Source organism: Sparus aurata, chromosome 14 (assembly GCF_900880675.1).
Source record: "Sparus aurata chromosome 14, fSpaAur1.1, whole genome shotgun sequence".
NCBI classification, from domain to species: Eukaryota; Metazoa; Chordata; class Actinopteri; order Spariformes; family Sparidae; genus Sparus; species Sparus aurata.
In genome coordinates, this window is record NC_044200.1 from 24943263 (window position 1) to 24956200 (window position 12938).

Sequence of the window (12938 nt, forward strand, 5' to 3'; positions counted from 1 at the left end):
GGGAACTGGACTTTACTTCATGAGTGTAACGTTCAGAGTTTCTCTGCTCGGCTTCAGCTGCTGCTCCAGGCTGCCTGGAAGAGTGCCAGACTTTATCCTAGTGGCCAAACTGTGTAATTACATTGTCACGTGATGCACTGCAGCCCAATAAGCCAAATACGCATCTATAAAATGATGTATACATTTTTTTCAGCATCACAAACCGCAAGAAATGACTCAATTATCCGTCAGAATTTGATCCTTTTGGTCCGTTACATGTGTAAAGTCTAGAAGAGCTGCATGATTACATTATTACAAGTTAGCTAGACGCTAAACCAGAAGTCAGCGGCCCCAAACAGGCCGACTGCCGACATCTTCCCTGAGAGTTACAGTAGATCTGCAGAAGACGCACATTTTCCATCAGCCTCGCAGAGTTCCAGAGATTCCTCCTCCTGTAATCCCCGACGTGACGGACGGTTACATAAAGTCTTTTACAGTCTTTAAAGTCTTTTAGAGGCGAAGAATTTGAACACAATCTCTCATTTTCATCTCCTTGACAATAAAAACATGTTTATCCATAGAAGTGGTCGTGAGCGAGTGTGTGGCATTAAAGAGCTGCTCTGGTTCTGCTGCCAGAATCCATTTTCCCCCCTGAGTCACTGAGCATATATTACTGTCCTGATCCCCTCTGTCAGCCCTCATATGTTCCCCAATATGGTTTCACTTTGAAAGAATAATTTGATTCAGTTACATTTCATGCAGAGTATAGTAGAAAAATACCACAAGCTCTTCATCCTGCAGAATCACAACAGAGCTGAAGAACGTATCGGATGACATCTGACGTCGCTTCATCGTCCACCGACATGGAGATGACAACGAGTCTCTTTGATGCTGCAGTCATGATTCCCCCCTGCTGTCGGCTGGATGTGGGGTCTTTACGCTCCTCTGAATATGTAAATCAGACGAGAAAGGAACCAGAAACTCGGGACAGAAAACAAACGCTCTCAGTCTGTTGGAGGTTTTACTGCACACAGAACCATTCAGTTGTTCTGACAAACAAGTCCTGATATTAATAGTTTGATACTTCTGGTGACCAAAGCTGAAAAACCAAAGAACTCGTTATATAAATACACGAGTGTCAGAACAGGCGGACTAGAGAAAGTTTCCTTTCTGCAGAAATGTGTGAGATTTGCTGAGTCAAATAACCGAGAAATGGCAGGAAGGGAAGAAAGATGATGAGGAAGAGAAGCAGTGTTGGAAAAGTAAAGAAAAGTCTCACTTAAAAGTAAAGATGGTGACAGTGAGTCATCATATGAGCAGTACAAATCTACAAGTGTCTCATATTAAATGAACTGTAGGATCAAAAGTTCAAGTGAAAGTAGATTATACATACATTTACACATAGATGTAGTATATATACCCATGTACAGTATATACTGTATATTATGGGTCGACTGATAATCAGAATAAGTGTGCTGGTTGGTTTGTTGGTTGATCTGGACACTAACTGAGGTGCAGAACCTGCTGAAATATGTTAATGAACTTTATATTGGAGAACATCATCTCTGTGTCTATGGAAGAGGATTAGGGCCACTTTTAAAAAGTTGTTTGTCCGTCTTTAATTCTGAGATTCATTCAGAATTCATTAATTCAGAGAAATAATTCCGACCTGAAACAGTTTTCTCTACAGCGGCTCTAATGCTTCTCAGTACGTCTCAACTTACTGTTGGACAGAAGGAGAAAACAACTCCCATGTTTCCCAAAAGTGTTGGACTATTTCCTTAAAGGAGTTTATATTCTATAATTGATTGTATAAGAAATCAGTGATTTCCCACCAGAACACGGCCTTCTCCTGTGCAGAATTTACATCTTCGTGTTGTGAAATATTTAAAGCAACTGTGATGAAACAGTTGGATAAATGGAATATAAAAAATCTGGATGTTTGCAGTTTCATTCCTTCACCCAGAGACGGAGCCCTGGCTCGGCTTCGGTGTTGGCAGATTTGTGAATTTGTTTCCAGAAAAAGCTCTCTGAAACTTTGTCAACTCATCTCGTCTTTAATTCTTTTAAAAGCTCCTGCGGAGATACAGATCCTCAAGCTTCTGCAATATTTACTGTGCATGTGTGATGAGCTGTTTTCCTTGTGGCTGGTTTACAGCAGTTTCCATGTGCAAAGGTGTCCTCAGAGATTAAGCTCGCCTTCGAATCTGTAATTCCAGCCGCATTTCTTCCACTGCAGCGCAGGACACGCCAGGCAGAGGACGGCGCCAGCACAATCTGATTTTTCCAGTGAAAAATGAGGACGTAGGAAGGTGAACACCAAAACTCAGACATATATATTCATGATGTCAGGATGTGAGGTGAATCTGCCGCTGTGAGCAGCAGCCAATAAAACACAAGTCGCTGCAGCGGAGACGCCTGCCTGGCTTCACTCGAACTGCCTTCAGTTAGCTTCAATTTCCAAGTTGACTTTCCGCCACACGAAGCAAATCAGACAGCTCACGCTACTATAAATAGCTCTATAAAATAGTGCAGCTAATAACAGAGTGCAGCAGACATGTTGATTTAAGTGTGTGTGGAGGAGGCCGGTGGAGCGTGTCCTCTCAGTTTCCATGTGTTGTGATCCCAACGCAGGTTCATTAATGGAATGAAACAGGATTTAAAGATTTATTTGAATGCACAAAAACAACAGCAGAATAAAGCGGAGATGCTTCAGAGACTGGAGGGCGTCTGGGGAAACATTTCTCACAAATTAGTCACTCATATTAGTAATTAGTGGGAAATCCACTGAGCGATTTATTCACATGAATTCCTTGTTCTTCTCTCTCGTGAAGGGCAGAAAACAATCCTTCACCGAGGGAGGAGGATGAATCTGAACCCTCGTGCAGCACGAAACAAAACAAATATATCTCATGTTATCTAATCTTAAACTGGCACCAGGACACTGCTTAGCTTTAACTTCTCATTCTGCAGCAAATCCTGATGTCACAGTGATGTCACAGTGATGTCACAGTGTAATGTCTGTAGAAAATGACACCGTCCACGTTCACTATGAACCTCACTGTCACTGTGATGTTCAGTTGGACTCCAGGCTGGAGTTTCCTGGTTGTTTGTTGGGTTTGTTGCACTTGAATCCACCACGACATCACGAGTATCAAGACTTTGTACTGAAGTCTTTGATGCGACTCTGGGTGTTGATTCCTCCAGGACGTCTGGATCTGCACACCACTCTTTCAATGTTTTTAAACTCTTGTAAAACAGTTAATGACAAAAACAAAAATGTGGTCGCCATATTGAGAGCTTTTAAGCATATTTGATGATTATCGAGATAATGTTTTTACTCAGGATTATTCAGGACAGAATTATCATCACATTAACTTTTTGTATCGTCCCTTTTTAGTTCTTAATAAAACCTCTGCTGGAGACTTTCTCTTCTTTAAGCACCACAACTCCAAACTCTGCTAGATGTAAAACTCCCAGAGTAAACATGTGACGTGTTGTTATCTGTAGCTCCGGACACCAGGAAACACATTTTCATGTTTCTGAGTTTTCATTCCCCCAAAACATTTTGCGATGTGTTACTTCTGGAGCTGCTGTGGGAGGTAGAAACATTAAAATTTTCTAGCCCTAGTCTGGGCAAGGAAAGGCAATTTGTAGAAAACAGTTTTAGTCTGAAGTTTGACAAATGTGCTCTACAAATCAATATGTTCACCACATGTTTACTGATTCATAAATGGCCCATTAAGTGTGGTGGGATCGACTTTGCTGGCTTGTGATTGGTGGAAAGTCGTGTTCCCGTAAAAACCTGCGCTGCCACCTCATTAAGCCTCTGAACGTCCACATTACAGCCCGTTAGCTTGTCTCGCAGGCTGACCTCTGTGATGTGGGGGGAGCTGAACAAGCTGTGTAAAACTGGGGGTAAGTCCCTCGGGGCCAGACGAGGCTGATTGGATAATGCTATAATAACACAGCAGACTGAGAGTCATGGTGGAGGAACACCGCAGTCAGACTGATCTGAGCCCAGCCACCGCCGTGGTTTTGTCTCTTCACAGCTCCAAACACACTCAGCTCGCCGCTCGCTGAGGACTGACGCTCTGACGCAGGATTCCTCCCTCTCGGTGGATCTCCTCCAGTGTGTCACAGGCAGCGGGGAGTCTGAAAATCTAACGTCAGACACATCCAGAGATAGAAACAGGGCGCTATTATTGGAGCTGCTGCAGAAGGTCGGATTTTATTTTCAGGGTTTCCAAACATTTAAAGGTTTGAAGTCCTTGGTCACTAAATCTGGACAGATTTCTAAAAATACTCCTCAGAGGATGAATCACATCTGATCACACCCGAGCGTCACGCTCAAGATGGTTCTCATTTTGTTTTGTTTGAGGTTGTAAAAAGTACCTAACAGTCATTCAGTATTTGGATTTGAAAGTCAAATTTCTTGAGTGAAAGTACAAGTAAAAGTAAATTAACATTATTTCTTACATGTTTATGACTGGATATCAGATCTGATATTCAGCTTCTTTCTGATTATCAGAATCATTGTTGGGTTGGTTGATTGGTTGGTTACGGCACAGATTTCTACCAAACTTGGATGGAGGATGGGTCTCTGCCAGGGTTTTGGTTGGATGGCTGGTTGGATGGCTGGTTGGATGGCCTGTTGGATGGCCTGTTGGATGGCTGGTTGGATGGCCTGTTGGATGGCTGGTTGGATGGCTGGTTGGATGGCTGGTTGGATGGCTGGTTGGATGGCCTGTTGGATGGCCTGTTGGATGGCTGGTTGGATGGCCTGTTGGATGGCTGGTTGGATGGCTGGTTGGATGGCTGGTTGGATGGCCCGTTGGATGTCTGGTTGGATGGCCTGTTGGATGGCTGGTTGGATGGCTGGTTGGATGGTTTGTTGGATGGCTGGTTGGATGGCTAGTTGGATGGCTGGTTGGATGGCTGGTTGGATGGTTTGTTGGATGGTTTGTTGGATGGCTGGTTGGATGGCTGGTTGGATGGCCCGTTGGATGTCTGGTTGGATGGCCTGTTGGATGGTTTGTTGGATGGCCGGTTGGATGGTTTGTTGGATGGCTGGTTGGATGGCTAGTTGGATGGCTGGTTGGATGGCTGATGGGATGGTTTGTTGGATGGCTGGTTGGATGGCTTGTTGGATGGTTTGTTGGATGGCTGGTTGGATGGCTGGTTGGATGGCTGGTTGGATGGTTTGTTGTGTCTCGGCCCAGAAAAGACCACATTTACCTTTGGCGCCACGAATTCTGGTCAACAATGTGTGAATGTGAATGTGTCCAATGTACTCACAGTAAGGTACAGAAGCCAGTGCTTTATATTCCCGGTGTTACAACATCATTACAGTTAGGAAGTAGAAACATGAATCAAATTCAGACATAAGTACAGATGCGTTCCTCTGCAGTCTCGAATGTTTAAATGTAAACGAGAACCATCAGAATCTAATAGTCGGAGTCTGAGTGTGTCGTTACGATGAAGCCCACAAAAAGCTCTCAGCGACAAGGCCGACATTGTGAGAGTGAGCTCATGGTTGTTGAGCGCCCAGACAAACAGCCCCCCGCTACGACTCATTTACTCTCCCACAAGTAACTCTTCAGATGATTTTATACGTAATGATCGATGAAAGGTCATAAATAGGCTGTTCCTGCAGCCGAGGTGAGTACTTACATTTGTGATTGACTGTGGCAGCTCACGATACGCTGCAGACTATTGTGTATTGTTAGACTGAACGCTCAGCACGCAGGTGTGTTACATAATGACTGGAGGTCTCCGGAGATATCACATGTAGATGGAAACGACAACATACTGCAGTACCTGTTCACACTGTTCATGTGTTCCTGTTAGAGGAAGTAAAGCTGTTCAGACCCGGTATCAGTCCTGACTGACCCGCTGTGATCTGATGTCACTTTCTGCTCTGTATGAAACAAACCCGTCCACCACTGAGACAAACAGACTCCATGTTTCTACTCAAAGACAGAAAGAAGTTCATGTAGAACATTTGCTGAATGAACAAGAAGGTCCAAATAATGCAGAATGAGTCAGAGACAGAGTTTCACAGAGTTTATAAAGTGTCTCCAACTCAACAACTCACTAAACTGACACATTTGTTAAGGGAGTCTGGTGATTGGTTGAGGTTACTGGTTCGATGAAGAGTTAGTTTATTGAATTAATGTGCGAGGACATCAGAGCACTCGTAGGATTTACTTTTGTGCCGCAAAAATGGCAGAAATTAAGTGAGACGTCTCAACATGGATGTCACCGGTGAAGAATTTAAAATAATGAGGATAGAAATCCAACGTTGGTTCTGAACTTTAGTAAGAAACACTGGATGTGAACAGACAAACCCACAGGGGAGCTTTAACTTCTGATAAAGACTCACAGACACGTCCATGAACTGTCAGACGGGATCACGAGGACCGTCGCCCACACAGTCATCACACGGCACCAAACCAGGCCGAGTCGTTCCCATGAGAAGAAGAGATGCTGGGAACTCTGAGTGATGTTGGTCCGGTTGAGGTACTTCTACTTGATCCTCTGTCGTCTTGCTGCTGTTCAGCTGCTAACAGAAGCCGGGAGGTGTTTGATCCGATCATGTCCTTTTAAAATGAGATTGTAGCTGCTGTGTTTGGTGAAAAGACCAATTTAGGTCATTTTAAAACTCCATCAGAAACACAAGACGACATTTGTAGGATTTATGAGCAGATTTTCACACGTTGGACTCGCAGATTACTGAGAAATGAAACACTCTCATGATGATTTTACTGTCAGCACAGAGGCGTTTATTATTTATTGACCTGCAGGGTTTTATTATCCCATCGTTGTGGATACTACAGGCTCAGCCAGTTTGGCCGCTTTTCACTTTTTAATGCAGAAATAATTGAAAACATTAAAAAAAAAGAACTTTTCTGGGCAACTGTTGATGGATATAAATCTGCCCGACGCCCTCTGGTCTGTTTGGCATGACGGCGTGTGAGCTGTAAAACAGGACAGTAAATATGTCACAGAGGGAAGTACATGTTCATTACGTTACGTCACAGTTTGAGCAACAATGGCACCAAAAGACTTTAGGTAAAAGTAGATTATGAGAGTAACGACGCGTAACGGAACAACGAAACACAGTCGGGAACCAACCAACAAGGCCAAGAAGTGATTTACCTACATGTGGTGTTCTGGTTGGTTGGTTGGTCTTTTGATTGGTTGGTTGGTTGGTTGGTTGGTCTTTTGATTGGTTGGTTGGTACAGTACAATATTCTCCCTCTTGGGGTCAGACTAACCAAAGTTACGTGAGGTAAAATTAGCTAATCTTTATGTGTGAGCGATGATAATTCAACAAGCCTACCGAGCTGGAAGCTACCCAGCTGGCTAATGCCAACAAGCTAACTAGACTCGCTTCAGCTTGACCTCGTTGTCCATTTTTGATGATCCAGGAGTTCGGCTGGGTCAGTACCGCCAACCTGCCGACAGCAGTATGACCCACTGTGAGCTTCACCGGGCTCCTCAGACACCCGTGGCTGACTGATGTCTTATTATAATGTCTTCACAGCTTAGCAGTTAAATCACTCCTTGTACTTTGAGACAATGAGTTAACATTTACATTTACATTTGTTTGTGTGTCTGTGTGTAATCGGTGTGTTGTTGGTTGCTGAGGTGAGTTCACTGACCTGCAGCTCTCAGACAGAAACCAGTTGGAAGTTTCCTGGAAATATATGAAAGAAACTACCAGCTGATTATTAACTGCTTGTTGTGAAATAGCAGAATATTGTTTGCAAATAATTTGGAGTAATTCTCAATAAATGTTGAGGTAATTATTTTGGTAATTTTGGGGTAATTTTGAAGATATTTCATGTTCCTGGTAATTTACACCTACTTATGGCATTTCTGGAGCTGTGAAATGAAGTGTTGTGAGCATCAGTCAGGCTCCAGTCTGCATCAAATAGAAAAACTTTATTTAAAAACTCCCAGAAGACTGTAGTTGAGTACAGTACTTGAGTAGAGTACTTAGTTACTTTCCACCCCTGGGTTCTTGTCTGTCCCCTCCAGCTGTTTGACCTGAAGCTCAGCTGTTGCAGCTGTTGGTTCTGGTCCAGCTGTGGTCACATGGTTCAGCTCTGCTCTCGACCCTCCTCACGGTAGCCGGCGTTCGGCCCCCGGGGGCCCGGTCTCCTCTCCGGGGAGCCTGGTGTCATCCAGCCGGCCCACACAGGCCCGACTCTCAGTGTTTGTGCTCCCAGCAGCCCCCACTGCTCCCTAAACCTCAGGCATCGCCACAAATGGCCGCGGCGGCTGCCAACAAACACAGAGCAGAAACTGTGAGTCTGCCTCTCAGCTTGGCCTCCGCTCGCTGTAAACACAGCCGGCCGTAACGCCGGCGGGGGCGGCACGCCGCTTGACGAAGGCGGGATTCCACACGCTGCTAAATAAATCCACCTTTTCTGTTTCTGAGGCAGCGGTGATGTCAGCGAGCCGTCTGCGGAGCGGTGTCAGACCGTGGGCTCGGAGGCTCCGACTGGCTGCTGATTGGCGTGGGCAGGCTGGTGGAGGCCGCCGTGTCATCACAAAGCCCGGGGCAGCATGGGAACTCTGCATGTCGACCCAGATCTTTACATCACAGCGGTCAGCTCGTCTCCTTGTTCTCCTGCAGCCTCGATTGGACATTTTTCTTCTGCTGTGTTTCTCATTTTGTTGAATTATTCTCAGTCTTGATCACATTAACTGCGCCTGTCTTCCTGAATGTCCCTGATGTCGCCGCTGTAACGGTGATCACAGCGTGCGGGGCCTCCACGGGTGAATCTGCACATGTGACAGGCGAGCTATTAAAAGCAGCAGTGGGCGTTGTGTTGTGGATAATGTCTGTGGTGTCGGTCTAAACCCGGAGAGCTTCACTTGTTATGATACCAAAGTAGAAAGGAATACAGTCCTGGCTCACGTCACGGGCCTCAGAGTAAGCCGGGGCTTACCAACACTGCCAGAGCGTCTGCCAGCAGCTCTGTGGTCTCACTGCAAACCTTCAGCCAAACACAGTCAGACCGCTCAGTCAGACGCTTCATGTGTTCACCGGAGGCTCGTCGCTACAAACTCATCTTGTTCCTCAAAATCTCTTCAAACACGCTGAACTGTAGTTCAAGCAGCTGGAGCGAAGTGATCAGAAACACCTGAGATGTAAAGACGTGTGTGTAAAGTAACGCAGGAGTCGTTCAGTCCACGTACAGACGATCAGATGAGTCGCTGCCTTCAGACTGTGAATCAACACTGATGGAGAGACGAGTCTAAAGGAGCAGTTCACCCAAAAACCATCCACCTCTCTCCGTGATGATGAGAGTCAGGTGTCATTTTACTGCATGTAATCACTCACTCAGGTGCAGTTATGTGTGTTTTATGTCAAAAAGCAGAAGAGAAAGTGACGTCAGCTTCTTCTGTGATTGTGTTAAAGACGCTCTGTGAAGTTTACAATATTAATGAGGTAAAAAACACAAACTCTCTCCATCAGTGAACAAACCAGCTGTTCTCAGAGGAACATAAGGTCACACAGCACTGTTTGGAAGCTAGAAAGGTGGCAGGGTCCGCCACATATAAACAAAGTAACACAGTATAACTGGTTGAGTTTGTTTATTCAGTCCTGAACACAAAGAGAGTTCGATGATGTAGTTTGTTTCTCTTCTTATTAATATTTTCTTCACCAAAACTACAGACTGCTCCTTTAAATGAGCAGCTGATGGATGTGCAGATGCTTTAATGTGGAGGAGACGGGATGAGTTTATCTGACAGAGCTTCATCTTCTGGTGTCCCAGCCGATGAAAGTCTGAACTGAATGTCCCTGAATTTAAAATCATATCTATCATATCAGATCGACATCAGTGATATCAGTAAATATCACATCATTGTCCAAAGAATCGGTGTGATATCGTGATGAGTGACCCGTCTGAAGTGTTAGCACCAGCTCAGCTGCATGTGGAGGCTGTGAATCTGGTCTGAGATCAGTTAGTGATGTGTTCTCTCCTGCAGACTGAGATCACAGCAGACGAGCTGATGGAGACTTCTGATGTTTAAATCAAGTCTCAGCTGCTTCAGTTGTTGGTTCTCAAACTTTCCTGCATCATCAGCGACTGATTTATGAAACAAACACCTTGAAACTGAAAGACACTTCAAAAATATCTACACATCTTTGTGTAACTGAAGGTTGAATCAGTCTTAACTACTGTTTAATGACGACAAATGAAAACAGTTAATGGCGGAGCAGAGAGGAAAGGTTTAGGTAAAATATCACGTCAGCATATTTTAACACCAGCAGAAGCTCGTTAAAGCAGAAGAGTCACACGTGATGGTAATTAGTCGTAGATCTGGTTGTAAAAGACAAATTGTACTTGATGCCCTTTAAAAGTCGTCTGTGAGGTTTATCATAATGATTCAGCCATTAGGACTCTAATCCTGCGAGTTTAAAATGAAGTTTCAGTTTAAATTCCTCACATATAAGTTTGTCAAACTGCCTGCGAGAGTCTCAGCAGCATCTGGACCCCCCAGACATCAGCGAAGGAGGGACTGCTGGGAAATCTGCCAGCTGGAGGCAACTTCAGCAGCTTCTCAGGAGGTCTGAGAGACTCTCAGCCAGAGGACTCAGACACAGAAACAGACTGCGAGCTGCTCTGTCCTCAGCTGTCCTGTCGAGTCTGACCTCAGCCTCCATCACAGCAGCCTGGAAGAGGCTGAAGTTCTGCAGTGAGCTCGGTTCAGTTCAGCTGAATCCCTGCAATCAGTGGATTCACTCGTGGGGCTGAAGTTGTGCCACAAATTCATCGTTGGTGGTATTTGAAAAGTTGTGTTTAGCGTTCACTCACATTATCCTGAATGTTTCTGACAATGTTCAAACTCAAGTTTCCTCGAGCTTACAGTGAGTTTTATTTTATTTGGCCTGTCTGTAACTTCCAGGAGAGCTCCTCAACTTTAGACCCACAATCTCAAATCATCAGTTATTGACAAGCTGGGGAAGACAAAGCATCAGTTTAACTGTCTGATAAATTAATAGATAAATAATAGATAGTAAAAAGAGAAAAGAAGAGGACCTACAGTGGAGCCTTGAGGAACACCACCACCTGTGAGTCTGTGAAGCGACCAAGACACGGATTCAAACTATTTATTCCCTTTTGTAACTGCTCTGTACCACCACTCTAAACACTCTAAAGACAACGTGTCTTCTGTGTTCTTAAGATTAATAACAGCTAATAAAAACACGTGTGGACATGTAAACAGGGGAGAGCCGAGGACCTGGAGTGGAGCGTAGAGTTACACCGCAAGTCAGTTTTGTAAGCAACCGAGTTAAACCAAAAAATGTCTGTCAGGCGGATTTTAACTGCTTATTGTGAGATACAGTGAGATGTTATTCTAAACAGTTTTAATTACTTTTGAGCTCAGAAAATCCTTTAAATAAAGAACCAAGTTCAACAGACGAACGCTCTGAAGAAGTGACACGAACTGAGAAACCATCCGAGGACGTCGTGATGTGTGACCGCCTTCATGTGTCTCTGTGACATGAAATGCAGTGGACAGATCTGGGTGGAACCCAGTTTGTCTGTTTAGAAAGAGGACACCTCGTGTGTGTGTGTGTGTGTGTGTGTGTGTGTGTGTGTGTGTGTGTGTGTGTGTGTGTGTGTGTGTGTGTGTGTGTGTGTGTGTGTGTGTGTGTGTGTGTGTGTGTGCTTTGAACACAGGGAGGAGTGTGTGATCAGTATCAGCAGTGACATCACTCCGTCTTGATGTTTGTGTTCGCACTGTTTACATCTCAGCTCGTCTCCAGACACACTGTCACTCTGGGTGTTCGGCTGTGTGTGATGATCCTGGGTGGTGTGTTTGATGTGTGTGTGTGTGTGTGGGGGTCACAGTGTGGAGACAGCACAGTGTCTCCACCCGCCTGAAGACGCCTCAGTGACATGACGTCATGTTTGACATGTTGGTTCCATGATGCAGCTCGTTGATCATCGTCCTGCAGCAGCTTCACCATGAAGTCGCCGCGGTAACAAACTGGTTCAGAGCTACACGTCTTCTTTAACCCTTCAGAAGGAGCACATTCATGATGGAACAATGAGGTGTATTCAGGTGGCTGGATCAACATGTTGTTGGTGTTACATTTGAGTATTTAAAGATTTTCAGTCTTAAAGTATGGATGTTTCAGAACAAATCCACCGGGTTAGAATAAATAAACATGATATATTTCTCCAGTTCTTCAGTAGCCGCGGCGTCTCTTCTCCTCTGCTGTAGATTCTCCACATCTTTCTCTCTAAACTTTAATGTTGTGATTTGTTGTTTCTCAAATAAATTTTCAGTGGAAGTCGTAAATATTTTACAGCGCTGAAAGCCTTTAATGTCCAATCATAAAGCAGCGCCGCCTGCCGCCGCTGATAAAGACAGTAAAGAGTTTCCTGCGGAGGAAATGAAACCTTCAGTCTCTCCGGTGTGTCGTCGTCGGTTGGACTCGTTAACCTCCAGCTTCCTCGTCTATCAGCTGATCTGAGCTCCGGCAGCAGCAGCAGCTCCAGAAACCACACAGTAAAATGTAATCAGCTGTTTATTTTCTGACAGTTGGACTTTAGTTGGTTGAACTGAGTTTTGGCTGCAGAGTTTATAACAGATGAAGAAGTGTGCTGTTTGAGCTGCAGTGTTGAACAAGATGAACCAACGAAAAATACAGTAAATCAGGTTCATCTCCAGGTGTGATGTCAGCCACACGTTGCTCCTGTTAGCAGCAGATGTTAGTTGTTGAGTTGGAGACACTTTATAAACTCTGTGAAACTCTGTGAAACTCTGTCTCTGACTCATTCTGCATTATTTGGACCTTCTTGTTCATTCAGCAAATGTTCTACATGAACTTCTTTCTGTCTTTGAGTAGAAACATGGAGTCTGTTTGTCTCACATACTGTGTCTCAGTTCAGGGTCTGCATCCTCTGAAGCAGTGCTCCCCGACC

At 44.7% G+C, this 12938-nt stretch overlaps 1 long non-coding RNA gene across 4 annotated transcripts in view; it reads left to right on the top strand.

Annotated features, from left to right (window-relative positions):
• The window catches only part of LOC115595829 (uncharacterized), a 92050-nt gene that overhangs the window by 23947 nt on the left and 55165 nt on the right, over positions 1 to 12938 (top strand). The window lies entirely within an intron of this gene.